The sequence below is a fragment of the Bombus affinis genome, unplaced genomic scaffold (genome assembly GCF_024516045.1).
Source record: "Bombus affinis isolate iyBomAffi1 unplaced genomic scaffold, iyBomAffi1.2 ctg00000110.1, whole genome shotgun sequence".
In the NCBI taxonomy this organism is placed as follows: Eukaryota; Metazoa; Arthropoda; class Insecta; order Hymenoptera; family Apidae; genus Bombus; species Bombus affinis.
Genome location: NW_026108848.1, coordinates 28,367 through 54,059, shown reverse-complemented (window position 1 = coordinate 54,059; position 25,693 = coordinate 28,367). Strand labels below are relative to the sequence as shown.

Genomic DNA, 25,693 nt, shown 5'->3' with positions numbered 1-25,693 from the left:
TGCAAAAATATTCGTACCTGGTAACACTTTTAAGCGAGATAATTGGAAAAAGCCGGTTCGATACGGAAATTTTTCCAAGTCCCAACGAAAAAATCGAAACATTGTAGAAGGTCTTGGGGACGAAACAAACGTTTAATCCCGACGTAAAACGTCGAGATACGTCGATTTATGCAAAAATATTCGTACCTTGTAACACTTTTAAGCGAGATAACTCGATAGAACCTTTTCGGTCTTTTCGCACCGGCCGAACTTCTTCAAAGTCCCAACGTCCCGTCGCATAATTCCGTTTCTAGAGAACGTTCCAGCGGCCGTATAAACGTTTAATCCCTACGTAAAACGTCGAGATACGTCGATTTTTGCAAAAATATTCATACATTATAACACTTTTAAGCGAGATAACTCGAAAAAACCTTTTCGGTCTTTTCGCACCGGCCGAACTTCTTCAAAGTCCCAACGTCCCGTCGCATAATTCCGTTTCTAGAGAACGTTCCAGCGAACATATAAACGTTTAGTCTCTACGTAAAACGTCGAGATACGTCGATTTATGCAAAAATATTCGTACCTTGTAACACTTTTAAGCGAGATAATTGGGAAAAACCGGTTCGATACGGAAATTTTTCCAAGTCCCAACGAAAAAAACCAAACTTTGTAGAAGGTCTTGGGGACGAAATAAACGTATAATCCCGACGTAAAACGTCGAGATACGTCGATTTATGCAAAAATATTCATACATTATAACACTTTTAAGCGAGATAACTCGAAAAAACCTTTCCGGTCTTTTCGCACCGGCCGAACTTCTTCAAAGTCCCAACGTCCCGTCGCATAATTCCGTTTCTAGAAAACGTTCCAGCGACCATATAATCGTTTAATCCCTACGTAAAACGTCGAGATACATCGATTTATGCAAAAATATTCGTACCTTGTAACACTTTTAAGCGAGATAACTCGAAAAAATGTGTTCGATACGGAAATTTTTCAAAGTCCCAACGAAAAAATCGAAACCTTGTAGAAGGTCTTGGGGACGAAATAAACGCTTAATCCCGACGTAAAACGTCGAGATACATCGATTTATGCAAAAAAATTCGTACCTCGTAACACTTTTAAGCGAGATAACTCGAAAAAACTGGTTCTATATCGAAATTTTTCTAAGTTCCAACGAGAAAATCGAATCTTTTTAGATCGTTTCAAGAACAAACTTAACGCTTAATCCCGATGTATTTAATAAGAATATATCGATTTATGCAAGAATATCCGTACGTTATAGCGCTTTTTACGGAATTAATGCGAAAGGAACTTTCGGTACTTTCGGCACTTTCGGAGCGGTGCGAAGAAATTCGTGAAAGCACATCGTGCATATGCACTATGCCGTTCGTAGCGAGATTTATTTTTCGAGCGCACGCCGTTAGGTCCAGCGCACGTATGGCCGTTGGACTTTAAAGAAAAAAAAAATTCGCTACGTACGACCGTCGTACGCATCGACGACCGTACTCGGCTGCTGCATGGTACGCGACGAAACTAACGTGCGTCTATATGTGTATATATGTCGGATGCGCGTCAGGATTGGGGGTGGGGGTGTTCGGTGAATCTTCGTTGGAATTAGCCATAGGTGCGTTGTAACAATGGTTAAGTTTATTGACACAAATTAGGGAGATTTACAGCGTCGATAGATGATCGCAAGGTTTCGATATTCGCGGCACTATGAAAATGGTCTCGGCTCCGGCAACGTTTCCGCGGTCAACGGATACTGGACTTTACCCTTCGTTTGCGTCTAAGTTACACTATATGTTAGAGCACGGGGGCAATTATTTCGTATACGAAAGACAGGTCGATTACTGATGAGATCGCACTAGAGAGTGACTCTCCATCGCGGTGACGCTGTCGAAGAAAATTATGATGGGTGTGTCTAAGGTCACGTGGTCATCGGATTCGCGGAGAAAAGTCTTCTTTCGGAAAGTGAGGGAAATTGACGTTACTGTTAATTGGTCAATTTCCATGTTGGTGGTTAGGGAAGGGTGCCAGCCACCCTTGAGAGAAAGTTGCTATCGGGTAACGTCGTACGTGAGGAAAACAGATTTCTCCAAGTTCCCGTAGTTGGAACAAAGACTATTTGTCGGTTTGAAGGACTTTCGTTAAATAAATCTTAAGATTTATAGCGAGTCTTCGAGCTAGCTGAACATGTGGTGTAAAGATGCGTCAATATCTGGTGATTGTCTTACTCGAAGAATAGAGTCTGCGTGTGGCGGGTCACGGGCTGGAAATCGTTGAAGCGCTTACCGTCGTGCCCTGTCCCAAGTATTTCTTTTAAGGAGAGTTATAGAGAGAGTTATAGAGAGTTATAGAGTGCCTTTGTTAGACAAAGCGTTCATCCCTTGACCGCGACTACGTTCGGCGACCGGTTGTTGCCTCGAGCCCGAGCTCACTATCATAAATTTCGAATAAGTACAGTCGGATCGAATTACAACAGTTTCTTAGTGCGGCTATGATGAAATCTGGATTACAGCATTAAGGGGGTCCTCCCACCGCTCCAAAGGGGAGGCTCCGGTGTTCTTTCATCTCCGACATATATATGTCGGGTTGGCGTTAAGATTAGAGTTAGGATTAAAGGCGTGAAACGAATCCCTATTGGCGCTAGACGTGATCATTATGCAATAGAGGAGATATTTACTACTGCAAATATGACTATGATGGAATTGGACAAGTAATCGCGATAATTAGATACTCGAGAAGCTAATGACAATGATCCTAGGCTCAATAACGAATCCGCGGTCAACGGGATGACGAACTTTACCCTTCGTTAGCGTCTAAGTTACACTGTACGTTAGAGAAAGGGGCAATTATTACGTATACGAAAGACCGTTCGATTGCGGATGAGATCGCACTAGAGAGAGTGTGACTCTCCGTCGCGGTGACGCTGTCGAAGAAAACTATGATGGGTGTGCCTAAGGGCACGAGATCATCGGATTCGCGGAGAAAAGTCTTCGTTCGAAGGGTGAGGGAAATTGACGTTGCTGTTAATTGGTCAATTTCCATGTTGGTTGTGTAGCGCCACTCGACAGCAAACTTCCCAACGGTTTCTGTCTCGTGCCTCGCTACACAAAGACTCTACCCTTCGAACGAGATGATTGCCAGATGTCGATACATTCTCACCGAATATTTACAGCGAGCCTAAGGACCCGCTATAAATCTTAGGATTCGTGCAGCTAAGATTCTCTAAAGGGACAAACAGTCTTTGTCTCAATAGTCCCTACACATACCACCCACTACGGAAATCTGCTTTTCCTCACGTACGACGCTCCTCGCTAGCAACTTTCTCTCAAGGGCAGTTGCCATCTCTTTCCAACCACCAACTCACGATTTAGCCAATTAACAGCGACGTCCATTTCCCTCACTCTCTGAACTAACGCTTTTCTTAACGAATCCGATGATTCCGCATCCTTAGACACACCCAAGCACAGTTTTCCTAAGGAGCATCATCGCGACACAAATTCATTCTGTTCTATCGCGAGTCGGGAGGCAAGTTGGAAAACGCCGATCTGAATTGTCCGCCCGCAGTCGTACGTAATAGCGAATCGGAATTCCTCGACATCTGGGCAATCGTCTCGACTCGAACCACTGCGTAAAGTATCGCGCCGAGCTTGAACTTGTAATCTCGAACCGATATCTGTACCGTGCTTCGGCGCGCTAGTGTATACCACAGACATAAACAATAAATTGTTATTGTTAACGACACGAGTGATTCTTCTATACCTATCACGCCCATCACCTCAGTTGTTAGAGAAAGATATTAGCTGTCCTTGGGAAAAGTTGCTAGCGGGAAGCGTCGTTCGTGGAAGGATAGATTTCTCTTATCTTCCCGTAGTTGGGGCACAGGCTATTTGTCTATTTGAAAGACTTTGTATAATTGAAACTTAATATTCGTAGCGGGTCCTCGCCCAGCTAAACATATACTGTGAAGATGCGTTGGCATCTGGCAATCATCTTACCCGAAGGACAAAGTCTGCGTGTGGCGAGCCACGGGGCAGAAACCATTGAAACGTTTACTGTCGTGCCCTGTCCCAAGTATTTCTTTTAAGGAGAGCTATAGAATTACTTCATGCCTTTGTTAGACAAAACGTTCATCCCTTTGACCGCGGCTACGTTCGGCGACTGATTGTCGCCTCGAGCCCGAGCTCACTATCATAAATCTCAAATAAATACAGTCGGATCGAATGACAACACTTTCTTAATACGACTATGGTGAAATCTAAATTACAATACTAGGGGTCTTCCCAAAGTTCCAAAGGGAAGGTTCCGGTGTTCTTTCATCTCCGACACGGCCATTCTGACTATCACACGTCCTCGGGTGGATCTAAAATATTGGATTCCCCCAACATTAGACTTGATATGACTAATATTTTACTCCTTTATAGTTTAGCTAAATTATATTACACTAGTTTATTTATGGTTTAACTAATTGTCCAAATAGGTCAAGGGCCCAGGTTAACAACAAAAATTTCGATCGGACGTTCAATGATAAAGTAGGGAAGAAAAAAAACACAAAAGTCAGTAGCATTATGATTGGTATTCAAAGCGCCAGTTGCATTTTGTGAGTTACCAGTCAGACCGTAATGACATGACAGATCATTTTCGATTTCGTACACGGACGAGTCTCAGTTTGTTGGATCATATTACCGCACTGGGCGTGTGTGGAGACACTGAGTGCGGGTGCATTGACGTAATAGGTGTGTATGGAGACACTGAATGCGAGTGCAGTGTATGGGGACACTGGACACGGGTGCATTGATGTAATAGGCGTGTATGGAGACACTGAACACGAGTGCATTGATGTAATAGGCGTGTATGGAGACACTGAATGCGAGTGCAGTGTATGGAGACACTGAACACGAGTGCATTGATGTAATAGGCGTGTATGGAGACACTGAATGCGAGTGCAGTGTATGGAGAGACTGAACACGAGTGCATTGATGTAATAGGCGTGTATGGAGACACTGAATGCTAGTGTGTGGTCACACTAGGCTTATGTGGGAATATCGAATGCTAGTGTGTGGTCGCACTAGGCTTGTGTGCTAGTGTATGGTAACACTAGGCTTGTGTGTGGAAACACTGTGTTACATGTCATGGTCATAGTGTTAATGATCCTCTGAGATCGGTGTAGTCATATCGTCATTGTCACTGCCATTGTCATCACTACAGACGTCCAACTCAGCAGGAACGCAACTAATCGGCATTTTTCTTAATCTGTCATGACTGTATTTATACGATCGTTTGCCGTCTAATATCTTTAAAGTATATCTATCCCCATTCAAAATCTCTGCTATTACGAATGGGCCCCTAAATTTTGGATCTAACTTGATTTGGTTTCTTTCCTCGATTTTGCGCAATACGAAATCACCGACATTAAACCTAACCACTTTAGCTTTGGTGTTATCGAATCTATCTTTGTCGTGTTTGGCGCTACTTGCTATATTTTTTTGTCGCCTGTTGTCTTACATCGGAGATGTCTATTCCTCTTTCTTCAACGCTATCAGGTAGCAACAAGTCGTACGGTCTTGCTGTCCTACCGATTAGTAGTTCCAGTGGGCTCGCCTTAGTCACGCGGTTGGTGGTGCAATTCAGGGCCAATTGTATCTCCCCAATCGCGTCTTGCCATGACCACCCGGTCGTCTCTACTACCGTGAACATATTTTCAATGTACGCATAACACGCTCTACCTGTCTATTGGCTCTACTAGCACCGGTCGCTATCAAGCGAACTTTAATTCGTTTGCTTTCGCAGAATTCTCGAAATTCTTTACCCTTAGAACATCTTTCCTGATCTGCTATTATCCGGCAGGGACTTCCGAATAAAAATATAGCGGATTTAAGCGCTTTAATGGTGTTACGGGAATCTATCTTACGATTATGATGCAGGTATACGAATTTAGTGAGCACGTTGATCAAAACAATGACGTACTCCTTTGAATCGCTTTTACCACTCAACTTGCCTGTTATGTCCATGTGGACCGTATGCCAGGGTATGCTGGTCTTAGGTATAGGATGTAGTTCGGCTTGTATCTTACCTGAAATAGCTTTCGAAACTTGACAAGCATGACAGTTCTCAATGAATCGGCGAACGTACTTCGCCATCCCTTCGAACCAGTAATACTCGTATAGTTTCTCGAGCGTTTTCTCCCAACCTAAGTGCATAATTGACTGGTGCACATGGTTAATAACAGACTATCTAAAACCTCTTAGGACTATAGGTAAACAGAGAGTCCTGTCTTTTCTTTGTATCCTACGGTAAAGAGTACCGGACCGTAATTCGTATGTATTCGCGGTGTCTTCCGCGAGCTCATCGTTTTGCAATTCCTTGACGATTTCCAAGGTTTGAGAATCACGACGTTGTTCGGCTAGTAGCCAGTTTTCCGATATTTCGGCCAGATTGATTTCTTTCTCCCCAATTTTATCAATTTTACGGTGGTCTAAGTCTACGGGGTTTCGCAAGAAGAAATCTACGTGGGCCGTCCGTTTACTTTCCAGATACACAATGTCATAAAAACAAAAGTCTGCAAGTAGGCCCATCACCTATGGTCCCTGTCATTTAAATGTACTCTATTACTCGACGCTTTCGACGAGTTGCAATCCGTGATGACAAGAAATTCCCGTCCATGTAGATAGTGACGGAAATGCTCGACTGCGTTTACGACTGCTAACGTCTCTAGTTCGTAGGAATTATACCTAGATTCCGCGAGGGTAGTTCTTTTGCTGTAATACTCTATTACTTTGCCTTTACCTTCGACTTGATGCGTCGCCCCGTAACTCTCCGAGCTAGCGTCAGTATGTAGTTCTATCGGATAATTGGGGTCGAATATCATTAACACCGGCGCGTCGATCAGGGCGGAAACTCCCTGTTTTATTTTCTCGTGCCTATCTGTCCAAGTTATATTTCTGTTATCTGAGATGAGCGCATACAGGGGTTTCATCACCTGTGAGAATTTAGGGATGAACTTTCGGAAGTACGAAGCTAACCCTATGAACTGCCTGAACTGTGTGGCGGCCGTTGGCACAGGTAAAGAACTTAAGGTGTGTATTTTACCCGGGTTGGGACGAACTTCTTCGTTATGAATTACATATCTCAAATAGAGCACCGATGTTTTTAGAAAAGAACATTTCGCAAAGTTAACAGAGAATCCTGCCTTTACGAGGATATCTAATACGGTGTTCAATCTTCCTAAAGCTTGATCTATCGAGTCGGCAATAATTAGAACGATATCGAAATAAATAACAACGTACGAATGAGCGAGGTTGCCTAGGGCCTTGCGAATGGCCCTCCAAAAGAAGGACGGTGCAATTTTTTCAGTTCAAACGGCATCGTCATCTACTCATATTGTCTGTCGGGGGTAACGAACGCTGTATACTCCGCTGAATTAGGATAAATAGGAATTTGGTGAAACCCGCTGGCCATATCCAGGCTAATAAAATATCTCGCCTCTTGCAATCTCGCGACTTGATCCGCAATAAGGAGTAAAGGGTACCGATCCGGGACGGTACTTTGATTTAGCTCTCGGGGATCTACTCGTAATCTATCTGAGCCGTTTTCTTCTTCACGAGTTACGTAGGGCTCGCGAATGGCGAATTACTAGGCCTTATGATCTTTGCTTTAATTAAAACGCTTGTTTTCTCACGTACCGCTCTTCGGTCCTCCTCGCTAAGTCTATAAGGACTTCCTAAGGTGATGTTAGGATCAATTATCGTATTTCTAACCGGCCTGTATTTACACGAATACGTAGGAAACCCGTAACGAATGAATCTTTGAATTTGTCGAGAAGAGAAATTGATCGACTCTTATTATTACCATGTACATCAGTGTCAGCTTCATTAACGACGATCTCGTTTGCAGTGGTTTCATTACAGACATTAATTATTTTCGTTTTACACATAGCGAGGCTATTTTGTGTAATGTTACGTCAAAACCCAGACTTAGAGTTCCGCAACTAATCGCGATATCATATTTTAGATAACTATCAGCAAGGACATGAGAAATTATCTTCGATGTAAAAATCATTAATACACACGATGAACAAATGGGAGGCGTATGTTTAATACAGATATTTCCTACTCCTCGCATTACCAATATGTCAGTCATTCTTTTGCCAGAAATCTCGAGGCCACGGACTCTTTAATTAGTGAACGCTCGGCTCCCGAATCGGAGTAAAATGGAAACGACTCACCCAGATGACTTGATCTACCCGATGATGCTTCCAGTACGTAGAAGTCGACTCGCCACTCGTTATTGAAATTATGGTTTCCTTTCATAATCAGGTCGACAGCTGCGCCCCATGCAGCGGGGTCGGAACGTGCGATTTTAAGGGTTAAAACGTGGTAGCGAAACTTGTTAGGTTTCACACTCGATTTTGCACTAGCGACTGGATTACTCGCGCATGATGGTCGTAAGTTCTAACACTGTTATAATCGGCACTGATCCCACTTCTGATGTCGGGTTGGCGTTAAGATTAGAGTTAGGGTTAAGGGCGTGAAACGAATCCCTATTGGCGCTAGACGTGATCATTATGCAATAGAGGAGATATTTACTAGTGCAAATATGACTATGATGGAATTGGACAAGTAATCGCGATAATTAGATACTCGAGAAGCTAATGACAATGATCCTAGGCTCACTAACGAATCCGCGGTCAACGGGAAGACGAATTCAACTTTTCTAAGTTGTACTCAATGTTAATGCATGGGGCAATCACTACGTATCTGAGAGTTACTTGAATCGTCTTTGAGATCATACGGGAGAGTGGTTCTCCATCACGGTAACGCTGTCGAGGAAAACTATGATGGGTGAGCCTAAGGGCACGAAATCATCGGATTCGTGGAGAAAAGCCTTCGTTCGGAAAGTGAGGGAAATTGGCGTTACTGTTAATTGGTCAATTTCCATGTTGGTGGTTAGGGAAGGGTGCTAGCCGCCCTTAAGAGAGAGTTCGAGAAGAGGAAGCGTCGTTCGTGGGAAAAATAGATTTCTCCTATTTTCTCGTAATTGGAACGAGTACTGTTTGTCGGTTTGAAGGACTGTAGTTCAACAAATCTTAAGATTTATAGCGGGTCCTCGGGCTAGCTGAATATGTACTGTGGAGACGCGTCGACATCTGGTAATCATCTTACTCAAAGAATAGAGTCTGCGTGTGGCGAGCCACGGGACAGAAATCGTTGAAATGCTTACCGTCGTGCCCCGTCCTAAGTATTTCTTTTAAGGAGAGCTATAGAGTTACTTCATGCCTTTGTTAGACGAAACGTTCATCCCTTGACCGCGACTACGTTCGGCGACTGGTTGTCGCCTCGAGCTCGAGCTCACTATCATAAATCTCAAATAAGTATAGTCGAATTGAATGACAACAGTTTCTTAATTCGGCTATGGTGAAATCTAAATTACAGTACTGGGGGTTTTCCCAAAGTTCCGAAGGGGAGGCTCCGGTGTTCTTTCATCTCCAACATATTTAAAACTGTTGTGTGCTAAATAAAGGAAATTATGACTTCCGTCTTTTCTCTCGCCAGTGTGAGCCCGACACTCGTGCATCAATCTTTGGCGATCCTTAGCATCGTGTTGACCTTGGCGGAGGCCTCTTCGTTCTTCCCGACGGAACACGTGATGGCCAGATCGTCTGCGAAGGCGGTTGCTCTGACCATTGGCATGTTGTCGAGTCTCTTGTGCAACCGGTCGTATACCAAGTTCCACAGGAATGGTCCGAGGATGGATCCCTGCGGAACTCCCGCCGCCACCTCGTGCTCTACCGTGCCGTGCTTGTTGCCCACGATGATCTTCCTTCCAGATAGGTAACTGCCAATTAGCCTTTTGACCTTCCATGGCAGCTTCCTCCTGTATATGCTCTTCCAGCTGAGCGAATTGAAGGCATTGCTAATGTCCAGGGCGATCATCACGCATATCACCTTCTTCTGTTTGCAGATATTGGCAAACTACATCACCTGCGTAATGGCATCTGTTGAAGTGGTCACCACTTCGAGGATAACTCCACATCTGTTCTTTTTAGCTTTCTCAAGCGCTGAAGCCATCGACAGCATATAGACAAAGGAATAGCAGGAAGACAGACCATAAACAGTAGACAGGCGACGTTGGCTTCGGGGTATTCAGTTATAGGATAACACTGCTAGCGTGCGGATCTGGACCAGCTCAAATTGTATTCCTGTATTTCACTATTAAACCAAATATATTTTGTTTCTTACACTTTATCCACTCGTTTTTCTCTCTTTATACACGGAATAACTTCAACAGTTTCTAATGCAGATATGCAGACAATACAATGTGCTTTGTTCTCCACATTTCCTGCCAAATACAGTTCACATCTGCTAGTTAGAGCTACGTCAAGTCTGAACCCTGTCAAATCCAGTGTAATTGCAGTTTCGCATATTCAGGCCTGAACATTCAGATCAACGTATCGCTGTTTCTATTGCAGATATGTCGACAACTGGATGCGCGATATACTCCATATTTGCTGATAAGTACAGCGCAGATCATGCGAATTACGCTATATCAAATCAGTATCGAGTCAAATCCAGCTAATTGCAGTTTTTAATATACGTTATTAAATATTCAAATCCAAGCATCACCGTTACTGTTGGAAATGTGTCGACAATACGATGTGCCATGTACTCCACATTTCTTGCAAATTAAGCCAATATCATCCAATTAGCGCTATGTCCACTCTGGTCCGGTCAAACCCAACGCAACTACAGTTTTGCATTTTTACACCTCATTATTCAAATCAACGGAACTCCGTTTCGATTGCAGATATGTCGAGAATTCGATGCGCGTTATACTCCGTAGTTGCTACTAAAAACAGCTCACATCATCTGGTTTGCGCTATTTCAAATCCGGTACCTGTGAAATCAAGCGTAAATGCAGCAATGCATGAACAAGATTCAATATTCAGATCAACGTGACTCAGTTTCTATGGCAGATATGTCGACAATACGATGCGCGCTATATTCCACATAGACTGCCGTATACAGAGCGCTTCATCTGGTTTAAGCCGTGTTAAATCTGGACCGAGTCAAATCCAGCGTATTTGTAATTTTGCATATTCAAGCCTAAATATTCAAGTGAAAGTATCTCCGTATCCATTGTAGGTATGTCAACAATAGCATGCACGTAATACTGCACATCTGCTGCCAAATACAGCACACATCAGCCCGTTTGCAGATTGTCAAGACTGGACTCGGTGAAATTCAGCGTGATTGCAGTTTTGGATATTAATGCTTACATATTCGAATCAAGGTATTTCCGCCTGTTTTGCAGAAACATTGGCCATACGATGCGCGTTATATTCCACATCTGATGCCAAGTACAGTGCACATCATCCGGTTTACGCTATGCAAAATCTGGTCCTAGCCAGATCCAGCGTAGTTGCTGTTATGTATGTTCAGTATTAAGTATTCAAACCGACGTGTCTCCGATTCTATGGCACATATGGCTACAATTGGAGGCTCGTTATACTTCAAATTTGCTGCCAAATACAGTGCACGTTATCCGGTTTGATGCATGTAAAATCGGGACCCAGCCGAACCCTGCGTATTTGCAGTTTTGCATATTCAGTATTAAATATTCGAACCAACGCATTTCCGTTTCTATAGTACACTTACAGACAATTCGGTGCGCGTTATTTTTGTCATATGATGTCATATACAGCGCACATCAGTAGATTAGCGTCATGCACACTCTTGTTCCTGTCAAATACAGCATAATTGCAGTTTAGCATATTCATGCTTAAATATCGAAAGCAACGTATCTCCGTTTCTATGGCAGAAATGTCGACAGTTCGATGAGCGTTATGCTCCTGATTTGCTGGTGAGCACAGAGCACTTCTTCCGATTCATGCCATGTCTTCTCTGGTCACTGACAGATTCAGCATAATTGTTTTGCATATTCATGTTCAAACCAACGTATCAGCGCTGCTATTAATGTAGTATCGTGGGAAAAATACCTGGTTAGGAACTAAGCAAAACAAGGTCGCCTGTCTTTCCGGTATTAGTTTACATAGAAAAAGCTGGCGTGATCAAAGTCACCTAGTTCTTGCGAAGCGTTAACAGGACGGAATTAGACAAAGGGAAAAATAGCGCTAATGGAGGGGAGCGATTCGAATCCAAGGAGCGGTTAATCGAAAAGTGAGAGTGGGTCGAGAGGTTAGAATTAATCGAGGAGTCGAAGAGTAGAGTTGGTAGAATTAATCGGGGAGACGAAGAGTAGAGTTGTTAGAATTAATCGAGGAGTCGAAGAGTAGAGTTGTTAGAATTAATCGAGGAGTCGAAGAGCAGAGTTGTTAGAGTTAGCGTTGTCGAGTTGCGTTGTTGAGAATAGAGTAGTCAGCGTTGCGGAGTTGCGGGAGTAGCCCAGTTAGAATAAGATTGTTACTATTAGTTCGAAATTAAACAACCATCGTTGTCTGTCTCATTAATATCTGTATAACTAATTCAAAATAAAATAAATAGTATCAAAGAAATTGTATACCTAATATTTCCGCAATACTACATTAGATACATGTCGCAAATGCGATGCGCGCTATACTCCACAATTACAGCCAAATACAGTACTTATCCGGTTTATGCTATGTCGACTGTGGTCCCTGTTATATGCCGTGTAATTGTAGTTTTGCAGATTCAGACTCAAGTATTCAACTCCACGTATCTCCGTTGCTGTTGGTGATATGTCGACAATTCGATGTTCCTGGTACTCCACATCTCTTGCCAAATACATCGCTTACCAGCCAGTTTGCGCTATATCCACACTGGTCCCAGACAGATCAAGCATTAATATACGTCGGATATGAAAGAACACGGGAACCTTCCGTTGGGAATTTTGGGAAAATCCCGTAACATTGTAATTTAGATTCTACCATAGCTGTAATTAAACAATTGTAGTCATCCAGTCCGATTGTAGTTGTTCGATACTTGTGATACTGAACTTGGCCTCGAGGCGACAACCAGTCACCGAATGTAGCCGCGGCCAAGGGATGAACGTTTTGTCTAATAAAGGCATGGAGTAATTCTACAGCTGTCCTTAAATGAAATAGTCGTAGCGGCACGTGACAGTAAACATTACGACGGTTTCTGTCACGTCGTTCGCCACACGCAGACTCTATCCTTCGGATAAGATTATTGCCAGATGTCAACGCATCTCCACAGTATATGTTTAGCTAGCCTGAGGACCCATTATATACCTGTAGCGGCACTCGTCGGTAATATTCACAACGGTTTCCGTCCAGTGAACCCGCTACACAAAAAATCGTGATTACTGAAAGATGAGTTTATTATAGATCCGACAACCTTAGGCGGTTACCGAAGGTTAATCAAAATCCGTCGTTTTTGTCGTGAGCATATGCCCTCGAGTCAACTACCCGAAAAGTCAACATTTGTAAACAAGGTCGAGAGTTCAGCGTCCGTTGGGATTTTTCGAGAACATCTTCAAAATTCAAATCACAACGCCTTTTGTCAACTCCGATGCATATAAATATAGCGACCAGGGCAGCGAGGCATTCTTTGTTATCGAGTGGCACGAGCAGTAGCAGGTAAGTCGATACTTCTTTGCGCCTGTCTATTCGTAATCACGAATCAAGACAACAAGTGTAATATACGACTAGTGTACACGTAGGGTATATTTTAATAAACTACATAGTCAAATATACTCTTGTGCTTTTAAACCTAAATCGCTACCATACACCTCAAATCAAATTCACACTAGTGAATATCTGCTCTATTGCATAACAACAACGTCTAATCCAAATGAAGATTCGTTTCACGCTTCTAACACTAATCATAATGTGAATCCGTCCTATATGAAGATACATGCACATGCGATCGATTCTGACTGACCAGGACTCTCAGCCGGAACCGGAACTCGCAGTGCACCGTGACGAATAGCACATATATAAGCCTCCACTCTCAGCCAGACCGTCTGTCGTGCTCGCGCAACAGTAGAAGCAACGTGGAGTTGTTTAGATCTCTACTACGCGTCGTTGGTTTGTTCGTGCCAAGTAAGGTAGATATCATTTCCGAACTACCACTGGAGGTTTCGCACTTGATACTTCGAAAATTGGATCCCTCGTTCCTGCGGAGCGCCGCGCTTGTCTCGCGCAAATGGTTCAACGTATGTAGATCCGACAAGTGTCTGCGGCGGAAAGTGACACGTCACATGCGACATACGAGAAAGCGGGTCAAGATGCAATTTCTCGGACCTGCAGCCGCTAAAGCTACCAACCAAGAATCAAGAAGTAGAGGACGTGGTGAGGGCAACCTAAGGCATGAAATAAGTTTATCCGCTGCTCGTACGGCGGTCGTCGTTGGAAGGTTACGCGGTCCTCCGAAAATTTCGATGCGAGATCGCCCCATCGATGTTGGACCAATAAAATGTATTAGACTCTAACTCGTGTAAGTACCTTAATTTGACTGCTTGCTTTTGCGAGAACTTGAAACGGTCTTGTCCGGATTCAGAACTGTAGCGTGAAGCTTGAAATAAAATGGTTTTACTGAGACGGCAATGTGTTTCAGTCACGCTAATACTATAGGTATCGTAAGGGGCCCATTATTGAATATTAAATAAAACGTATCACCGCTGCGATTGGAGATTTGCCGTCAATTAGATGCGAGATATACTCCTCATTGCCTGCCAAATACAGCTCACATCAGCTGGCTTGTACCATTATATCATCTCTGGTCCTCGACATATCAAGCGTAATTGCAGTTTGACAAATTAAGGTTAAAATATTCAAATGAATGTATCACCGTTTCCATTGCACATATGGCGACAAAGCGATGCCCGTTACATTTCACATCCGATGTAATGTGTACCGCACATCTGCTGGTTTGTACCATGTCAACTCCGGTCTCTGTCAAACCTAGCGAAATTGCTGCTTTACATATTCATGATTAATTATTCAAATCACCGTATCGCCGTTTGCATTGCAGATATGCCGACAATTCGATGCGCGATATACGCCACTTCTGCTGCCAAATACAATGGACATTATCTGGTTTGAGTTATGTAACGTGTGGGCGCAGCCAAACTCAGCGTATTTGCAATTATGCATTTTCAGGCGAAATATTCAAATATTACATATTCAAATGAACGTATCTTGGTTTCTATGTCGCCTATTCCATGCGCAGAATACTCCACATATGATGCCAAATCAGCCGGTCTGTACTGTGTCAACTCTGGACCCTGTAAAATCCAGCGTAATTGTAGTTTTTGTTGTTAATGCTTAAATATTGCTTTCAAAGATTCGCCGCTTCTTTTGCACATATGTCGACAATTCCATACGCCTTGTACTCCGCATTTTCTGTAGTTACATTGCCCATCAGCTCGCTTGCGCTGTGTCAACTCTGGTCCCTGCAAAATCCAGCCCAAATGCAATTTTGTATGTTCAGGCTTAAATATTCAAATCAACGTGACTCCGATTCAATAGCACATATGTCGACAATACGATGCGCGTTATATTCCACATTGACTGCTATACGCAGAGCGCTTCATCTGGTTTAAGCCGTGTTAAATCCGGACCGAGTCAAATCCAGCGTATTTGTAGTTTTGCATATTCAAGCCTAGTTATTCAAGTGAAAGTATCTCCGTATCCGCCCGTTTGCACACTGTCAAGACTGGACTCGGAGAAATCCAGCGTGATTGCAGTTTTGGGTATTAATGCTTACATATTCGAATCAAGGTATTTCCGCTTGTTTTGCAGAAACATTGGCCATACGATGCGCGCTATATTCCACATCTGATGCCAAGTATAGTGCATCATCCGGTTTACGCTATGTAAAATCTGGACCCAGCCACATCCAGCGTAGTTGCAGTTTCGTATATTCAGGATTAAGTATTCAAACCGACGTATCTCCGATTCTATGGCTCATATGGCTACAATTAAAGGCTCGTTATATTCCAAATTTACTGTCAAATACAGTGCACGTTATCCGGTTTGATGTATGTAAAATCGGGACTCAGCCGAATCCTGCGTATTTGCAGTTTTACATATTCAGTATTAAATATTCGAACCAACGAATCTCCGTTTCTATGGCACACTTACAGACAATTCGGTGCGCGTTATATTTGACATCTGATGTCATATACAGCGCACATCAGTAGGTTAGAGTTATGTTCACTCTTGTCCCTGTCAAATACACCACAATTGCAGTTTAGCATATTCATGCTTGAATATCGAAAGCAACGTATCTTCGTTTCTATGGCAGATATGACGACAATTCGGTGAGCGTTATGCTTCTGATTTGCTGGTGAGCACAGAGCACATCTTCCGATTCTATCTTCTCTTCTGTCTTATGTCTTCTCTGGTCACTGACAGATTCAGCGTAATTGCTGTTTTGCATATTCATGCCTAAATGTTCAAACCAACGTATCAGCGCTGCTATTGGATACATGTCGCAAATGCGATGCGCGCTATACTCCACAATTACAGCCAAATACATATATAATGCAATAAATAATGCATATATGCATATAATGCAATAATGCAATAAATATACATATATATAAATATATATGTATTATCTAAAGCTGCACTCACCAGGTCTTTGCTTTATTGGATATCACTCGATATCTTTCAAGAAATCGCATTCGAGTGTAGTCGATTGATTGGAGCGGAGGCCTGGCTCAAATCGCGTCTTCCTTCCGGCTGAATTTTGCGATATTACGCTTCGTCCGAATCTTTGATCGGTCCCTTTAACGCGCAATTTTCTAACTTTTATTTGCCTTCATTTTTCCCCACCTTTATTTAAGGATTTTTACTTAACGATTCCCTTCACGCAGCACGTGCTAGCGTTTTTTTTATTTTTCTTTTTTTTTTTTACTAATTACGTATATTTATTGCTCTTTTATCTCTTTCCTTGCCTGCTCGTTTCATTTCTTTATCTTTTATTTCTTCGTTTCTTTATTTCCCTTATTTCGAATATTCGCTGTGAACTCCTTCTTCTGACATTTTTTCCATCTTTCTATTCATTCTCGTTATTTTACATTATTTCGTTATACGTTGCCACGTCTCTTTCTTTCTGTTTTCATAGATTCCGCGTATCTTTCTGTTACCTGCTTGTCAATATCTATCGCCTCCGTGTTCATCGCATCATCTAAATCGCGTACAGTCTCGAGGCCTTTTCTTTCCGCTCAACGTAACTTGCTCCTTCTGCTGTCATCCAATTTTTCATATTCCTTTGCCGAGGATGACTCTATCGCTCTATTATCTGCGAACGACGTGTCTAAAGACAGTTCACGTGGAAGTCTCGTTCTTTCCTGCTTTTAAATGCGAAATTTTCAGATCCAAATGTTTGTGTTTAGTATTATTACAGTGATCTTTTAGCGTGGCGTTAATTTGTTGTAGGAGCAAATTAAATTTCCTAGATAAGGGTTAATATCTGCTAATAATAATTTTCATTGACAATCTGACTAACAGACGACGGTAATTTTTTATCAATTTTCTGACGTTATCAATTTCCAGATATCGAGGCACAGGAAGACAAATTACTCGTCCGATTTAGCGCAATTAATTATTCGTCTTACTCTGATACAATAATTTACAACGTACAGTAATCGGAAATCGATCGTAATTTTCGTCGGTATAAAAACCGGGGCTGCTTGCAGCCTGTCGTTTAATGCGCAAAAATATTTAATATTTCTGGAACTTTTGAAAATCATGAAAGTTTCACGACGCGAGAAATTGATGATGTTCATAGTTGAATCGAGAACTTCAACCGTTGTGACCGAAATTCGCGATTTATGATTGTGCACGTAGCTGCAAAGAGTTGGAAATAATTCACCAAGTTCAGTCAGAACAAATTGATCAAAATATAATTCTAGACGTATATAAACGGTAATATAAATTTCTTGACAGAAATTCGTTTTAAGAATTATAAATTCCAGAGAATGAAATTAAGAACTTTCGGGAACTTTGAATAATCGAAATGCAGCGTAAAATTCAAGTACGTCGAAGCATCGAAAGTTATTTTGATCACACGTCACAGTTTTATTAATCTTGACACCTTAAATCTTTGTATTCGTTATTTTACATATCGTAATTAAAGTACAATAATTAATTCTTAATTAATTTAATATATATCATAATTTATTAATATTTAATTCTTTTCCTTAATCATTGATGGAACACTGATCCATTTTTTTTACTAAATAACAAAGAAATATTAATTTACTTTGGAAAAATTTATGAAACTATCCACCTTAGTAATAAGAAACATCGAACGATCATTGAAACATTCGCGTCTGACTAGTTACTGTCTAATACTACTTTTCAGGCTACACTGTATCTTCATTTGCTATACTTATACACTGTACAATTGTTATTATATATAATTTATATATATATATATATATATATATATATATGTAGTAAACAAATTCTATCAACAATACAGGAGTAATATTATTTAATATAAACAACGTATATAATTTAACAGAGACATTGATCTTTTTTCGTAAGTTTGATTAATTTCTTATTTCTTAATTTCTTCTCACTTTTTAATTCTATTTATTCAAAACATATATATTTAATATAATCGATACAGCTGCATAATGCGAAACTTCATTAATTAATATCAAAAACGTTCATCGTTTTCAAACGTCAACTGTAAAAACAATAATAATATATAACAAATTATTAAAAAACAAAGTAGAATTGTAATTGACCATTGTTATAAAATTGATAGAAAACAAAATAAGTATGCGGGGAATTGAGAATTAGAATTAAAAAAATAATAAGATTAGTAACAATTAATTGTATCTTTCCATATATAACTTCTGCAGAGTCCTCTTCAACTTCGTCCTTGTAATTGAAAGCTCTGACTGACGTAGCCCATTTCTGTTGACCATTTTAGCACCGTCACTTAGAGGAGGATATTACTTTCTGTAAATACGTGAATTTCAATTTAACTTCGCAGCTGCGTAAAATGAACATGCAGATAATGCCGGACATCATCTTCCATTTTACCGTACTTCACATTTATACACCGTTGCCTGCTAAAATGCTTTATGACTATCGGCAATTTTCTTTTACGATCAATATTTTATTAATTATTAAGAAGACAAAATGTCAGTGAAATCTTATTTCCAACGTACGTTGTCAGAAGTTTTGTCTCATTGTCTAATTTGTATTAATAATCAGCTATGTTTTCTTCTTCGTTATCAACGAAACAAAATATCATTGAAGTTAATTTACAAGCACGTATTAATAAAGAAGTATGTTCGCTTTTATAGGCAATATCATATTAATTATTAACGGAACGAAATATCAATGAAATTTATTTCCAATTATTATTTGGCTGATTCGTGATGGTTGATGAACAGATACATATATAATACATTATTGTTAAACTTTTCAACAGGTAGTTCAAACTTCGTCAATCAACGTGTTGATTTACTCGTTTTGATGAAATTCCTATATTATTACGAGAAATTCGTTACATTATCCAATGAAACAAGCGATAATGTATTTTATATTCAATTAAAATTTTAACTAAATTCAATACGCGCGTATTCGAATCTGATAATGAAAACCGTATATATATCATTTTTAAGTGCTGTGCCAGGGAATAAATGTTTCAACTATGAAACTATCGCATGCAGGTTGTATTAAGAAGGTTAAAATTATTAAAACGACAACTGCTGGAAAAGCAAGAACTAAAACTCTCGTTCTACTCGCAGAATTTCCACCCGAAATACTTAAATCATTTTTCTCTTCAGAACCTAAAAACAGCATAAAGCTGGAAAGCGCACTATTCGAACATAGTTGGCGTAATTTTAACTTGAGAACGTTCGACTGCATCGAAGTTCTTCGTTTAAAGAGGAATTCTCGAAGCATTAGCCGCCTCGCGGTTCAAACTTTTTCGAACGTTGTTGTTGTTGTATCCTCGTCATTTTTCACTGCCGGACGTGTATCAAATGCACTGCATTGGAACTATCGTTGCTGTAATATTGTAATATCGGGGAAAACCTTGATTAATTAAGAAAGTCTACTTGACCATGGGTCATCCACCTCTGTGGAACGTGTGTATACCGGAGCCATGGTACAAGAGGTTGCCAGTGTCACGTCGGAGACGCAAGAAATCACGAAACCGATAGATCGCCGGTGATCTTGTGACAACGACCATACCCAAATAAAATAAATAAATAAAAAAATCCTACAATGTTAATATTTATAATCTGATATTAAGATTATTATATTATATCGTATTAATTGTTATATTACAATAGGAAAATTAGAAATCAATCTGGGAATCTACGTGGAAGTTACAAGCGAAACTCCAAAATAACAACTACGTTAAATATTTTTTGGCAGGAAAATCATTGGGTAGAAACTAGTTTTTATTTAAACGAAAGCCAGTTTTCAATTTCTCCAAAAGCGATACGATACAAGAATTTTAATCGTTAATAATTCTGATTACGAATAATCATTACGAACGATTCGATTTGTTCCTCGGTCGCTCGATAATAATTTTAGATCATGGGAATTTAATTTGAAACAGTAATCAATGGAAGTGACCTGAATTTTTGTTCGGTTATCGAACAGTGACCATTATCAAGGAAAACCGAATTTTGCTTTAGTTACCGATAACCATTATCGATGGCGAAATTGATCTTCGATTATCGCCAAGCAATATTGATGAAAAAAATATTTTCTAGTCACATTCGACTATCGTCGATATTTATTGACATTGCTGATAATCGGTTTTCACTGGCAACGTAAAGAAGCCTAATTATAAAACTGATATGTTTTATTAAGCAAACAAAAAGATACGAAAATGTACGAAACAAAGCATAAGATAAAAGATATCACGGTGCAACTGTTAATAAAAATATTCTACTGCGATATCTTTCATCCTATTCGTTTCATATATTTTCATATCTTTTTGTTTGCTCGATAAAACACACAAGTTTTATGAATAACTGCGAACACACGTACTATTGGCTTGTTAACTAGATCATTGCGGGTTTTGTCATTAGATGATATTGATAAAATTCGCAATCACCTAGTTTCCAACCCAATAATTATCAGTGACGTTAATAACGATTGATAATATAGCCAGTGATAATTGATAATGTAGAGCAAATTTTTGCTATCGATAATGGTCATCGATAACCAAAATAAAATTTCCTCGCCACGGATAACAGTTACTCGTAACAGAAAAAGAAAATATTTAAAAATCCGGTTATTTATGTTGGTTACTGGTAACCAAAATGAAATTTTCTCGCCACGGATAACAGTTACTCGTAACAAAAAAAAAAAAAAAAAAAAAAAAAAAAATATTTTAAAAATCCGATCATTTATGTTGGTTATTGGTAACCAAACTGAAATTTCTCTCGTCGATAACGATTACCGGCAATCAAAAAAACTTTAATCCGTTTTAACGGTTATTCGCGATCAAAAATTTTTTAATTAAAAACATCAACCTTCATATCACAACTTTACAAACTTCTCTTGTAACAGTTATGATGTCTTGTAATTGTAACATTTATGGCAAATATACATTTAGCGAAAAATTAGTATACAGCATGAATAGAAGTAGTCTTAAACATTACAACTGGTGATAAAGATCGTTTCGCTAAATATCGTGGCTTAACACAGCGAATAATTGACTGCTCAAATATTTTCATCGTCTTTGCGCGACGAATATTTTATGTAACTTCTGGATACGGTTTTGCAGAGAAATTAGAAATTTTAGAACTTTCACAATCACGTATAATCGTGGCTCGTCGTGCTGTTAATGAAGTTTCTAAATATTTCGTGTAATATAGAAAAAGTGAAAAGTTTCTAAGAGTCTTCGAGTATCTTCGTGCGTCTCTGTGTGCGTATAATCGAGCGTCTTTAGATCGCGAACGTAGATCGAGGAAGAAATTGCGCGTCTTTGACCGGTTAGGCGGAGCAAAATTGTACGTTAAGAGATTAAAGACTGACATTTGCCAGGGTTACGAGTCATCTAGAAAAATAAGCTCCCGTAGAATATCACCTGAACGCCAATTTTGTCTCCGACTACGAGCACACGTAGTCCTATTACGCTGTTCTCTAGGGGGAGATGAGTGGAGAGCGAAAGAGAAGGCAGAGAAGAGCTCTCCGAGGAGCATCATATTAGTTTGAGAATTTTCTCATAAAAACAGGCTGAAATTTAAAGTTGATTTGAAAGTAGAGATCGGTTTTAGAAAGGCTACCGGTTCGATTGGATCTCAGGCTGAAAGTTTCATCTACAATTATATCTCAAATATTTGTGCAATTTTATATCTTCTTGCGTGTATTGCGTATGCTAAAAATCCGCAATTTTAATTATCACGTTTCGCACGAGACCAGCATTCGCGCAAATACTTACGAACGAGAATTTATTCAAACAGTATAAATCTTTCGCGTTAAAACTACCTAGAATTTATTTTATAATAATATGGCATTAATTACCGTCGTTTCGGCACTTGCAATTTTTCGAGAAGAATCGCCTCATAGCGTTGCACAAACGATAAACAATTAACATTGTCGTTATCGAACTCAATTTGTTACGAACTGTCGTCGCATTCGTGCAATTTATATTTAGCATAAACCGTACGCTTAATACAACCTTACGGTTATTAGCAAATTCCTTGTTAGCATATTCCTTATTAACAATTATTTCTAGAAACGAGATAACATTTGCTTGCCGAACATATCAGAATATTTGTCTCTCGTTTGTTTGCGTTTATTAGCTGAGCGTAATTCTCGCAGTGGTAACGCTTCTCCGGGTTCTCCAGTTGCTGTGTATGATATCGTATAAAAGATAAATGCTTCGGTTAAGAGTAAATTTCGAAAGAAACTATTCGTTAATTTGCCAAGAATTCGTATTCTTCTAATTACACTTGCTAGCCAAGTGTAACTACCACAATCGATGCCAATAGCCCAAGTTCGATCGTAACAGGCGGATCGTTTCTAACTAATTTTACGTAGAACGTTCTGATCGATATTATCGTCGTCCCACTGAACCAGTTGTTCGCGTTTATCGCGTCGCGTCTTAAAATCGGGCAATTGTCTGGTTTGCATGATTCGTTCGACGAACGGTAACGCAGCTGTACGCACAGAAACCGATAAATCGGCTCTACAAACTGATTAGACCTCTCGTTTAGAAAGACGATGTAAATGAACATAAACACGTTTGTACGCGAGAGCCCATAGAAAGGAAATTCCGCGTACACCGGCAGAAACGACTAGCCTAATTTCAACTACAGCATCGTTTCTGAGAATTGAGCATTCATCGTTAAACATCAAAGCGTTGGCTTTCAGAGATGTACAAGTTTCTGTATGTCACGGTGTACACGTCAAACGTTCCTTGATTCGATGAAATGCAGCCTCTACTGTGCTCGATTTGTCACGGATTAGTTGCACCGTGCAAGCAAGGTTTATACTTAGACTTCAAAGTACCAAACATCGATAAAACACAACGCAGGTACGTGTTCTAAACGATGACACGAGCTTCCAAGTTTTTCAAGGAAAAATTGTTTCCCGCTGTTTGCGCGGTGGCTCGCGCTGCTATTCCAACGTTCGCAACGGAAAATTTTTCCAAATGCGCATTACGCGACACTTTCCGAAAGTTTGTTAACGCTGTAACGAGACAGGAATCGCTGCGAGAATTATAACAGTGAAATTTGAAACGAAACCGACGATGCAGATGGAAATTACGTTATTCTGGACATTTACTTGCGAACGTAGTTTATTTAGTATTAGTGAAAAATTAGCACACGGTATGAACAGTAGTTTTAAACGCACTATTAGTCTCAAAAACGATCTCACTATTTACCGTGGCTTATCGACGTAGCGAACAAAATTGGTTTTTCCAATAATTCGATGATCTTTTTTCCGATACTTGTGTGATACATTTTCAAATCTGTTCCACATTTTGCACGTATAATAATAATAATCACCATAGTTTTGTCTCGTTACAGCGCCAGTGAAATTTCGAAATTATTCGGTGCGATATACCCAATGACTTGAGAAAGCGTTCCAACGTTTATCACGGAATGTTTTCACGAATGTGCGATGCGTGTCATGCGAGATATTTGGAAATTTCGCTGGCGCTGTAACGAGACGCGAGTATTGTATTGGAAAAATTTGAAATGGATCGGAAAATGTATATGGAAGTTACAGGACCTTTCTCGAAAATTATCGACAGTTCAAATATCAGGTTGTACAACAAAAGAGTCTTTCGTTTTATAAGAAAATAATAGACGCACGACGTTTCTTGTTTCCTTTATTTTATCGAACTACGTACGTTCCATTTTGTTCTATTAAGGTAAAGACCACGACATTTGACAGATTAGCTGTCGTGTTTGTATAAAGATGCATTGTCGTAAAAGACATATTCGTAGAGGAAAGACACTTTTGGGGCAACCTAATATTTGGCTAAACCTGACAAAACTGTACGCTTGTAATAAATAAAAAAAAGCCTGCTACGCCCTTTCGATCATTTCACATTTATGTGTGGGTCGACCCAATTACGTTCTTACAACGTTAGAGAATACCTTCGTTTTGAAGAAAATGTAAAAAGATCGCACATTTTCGTTTCAATTTTCTTGATTAAACCTCTTCTCCCAACGTTACAAATATGTTTTATTATCGTTAAAATAGGGACAGACTCGAAAGTACAAAAATTGAAGAGTCGCAACTGATGTAACGAACATAATCACGATAGTCGTGTCTCGTTACAGCGTTAACGGGATTTAAAAATGTTTGGCATAATACGCGATCCTATGTAAAATTTCCGCCAGCTCAGTGAAGTTTCGGCTATCCGAGTCTCGTATTATACGATGTGTTTCCAGCTTTCTCCTAACTGCGCGTTCTTTTTTCGAAATTTTAACGCCGGCACCGCGCGAACAAAGTAAATAGATTAATTGAACTTTTAATCGATCAAATAGTCAACTAAACTGAAACGCACGTACGATGTTAAGTTATCGAAATCAATTTTACGATTTTACCGTACGAACGCCGGTACCATCCGACCTTTCGGTATTTTCCGAGTTTTCTATTGTTCGTGTGATACGCGTCACCTCGGAACGATCAAGATTATTCGAACACTTTCGCAAGCCATAATAAGATTACAGAAAAAAGTATATATTATTCTATTATATATCATCAAAATATATATATATATATATATGTCGGAGATGAAAGAATACTGGAACCTTCCCTTCGGAACTTTGGGAAGACCCCTAGTATTGTAATTTAGATTTCACCATAGCCGAATTAAGAAACTGTTGTCATTCGATTCGACTGTACTTATTTGAGATTTATGATAGTGAGCTCGGGCTCGAGGCGACAACCAGTCGCCGAACGTAGTCGCGGTCAAGGGATGAACGTTTTGTCTAACAAAGGCATGAAGTAACCCTATAGCTCTCCTTAAAAGAAATACTTAGGACGGGGCACGACGGTAAGCATTTCAACGATTTCTGTCCCGTGGCTCGCCACACGCAGACTCTATTCTTTGAGTAAGATGATTACCAGATGTCGACGCGTCTCCACAGTACATGTTCAGCTAGCCCGAGGACCTGCTATAAATCTTAAGGTCTGTTTAACTAAAGTCCTTCAAACCGACAAACAGTCCTCGTCCCAGCTACGAGAAAATAGGAGAAATCTATTTTTCTCACCAACGACGCTTCCTCTTCTCGAACTTTCTCCTAAGGGCGG

The 25,693-nt window shown here is 40.2% G+C and overlaps 1 long non-coding RNA gene across 1 annotated transcript in view; it reads left to right on the top strand.

Annotated features, from left to right (window-relative positions):
- The first annotated feature begins 2,353 nt into the window (after positions 1–2,353).
- Positions 2,354–25,693, top strand: part of LOC126927422 (uncharacterized) — a 29,978-nt gene continuing 6,638 nt past the window's right edge. Inside the window, exon 1 of the long non-coding RNA XR_007715472.1 lies at positions 2,354–2,579. This is a non-coding gene — a long non-coding RNA (uncharacterized LOC126927422). The remainder of the gene's footprint in view (positions 2,580–25,693) is intronic.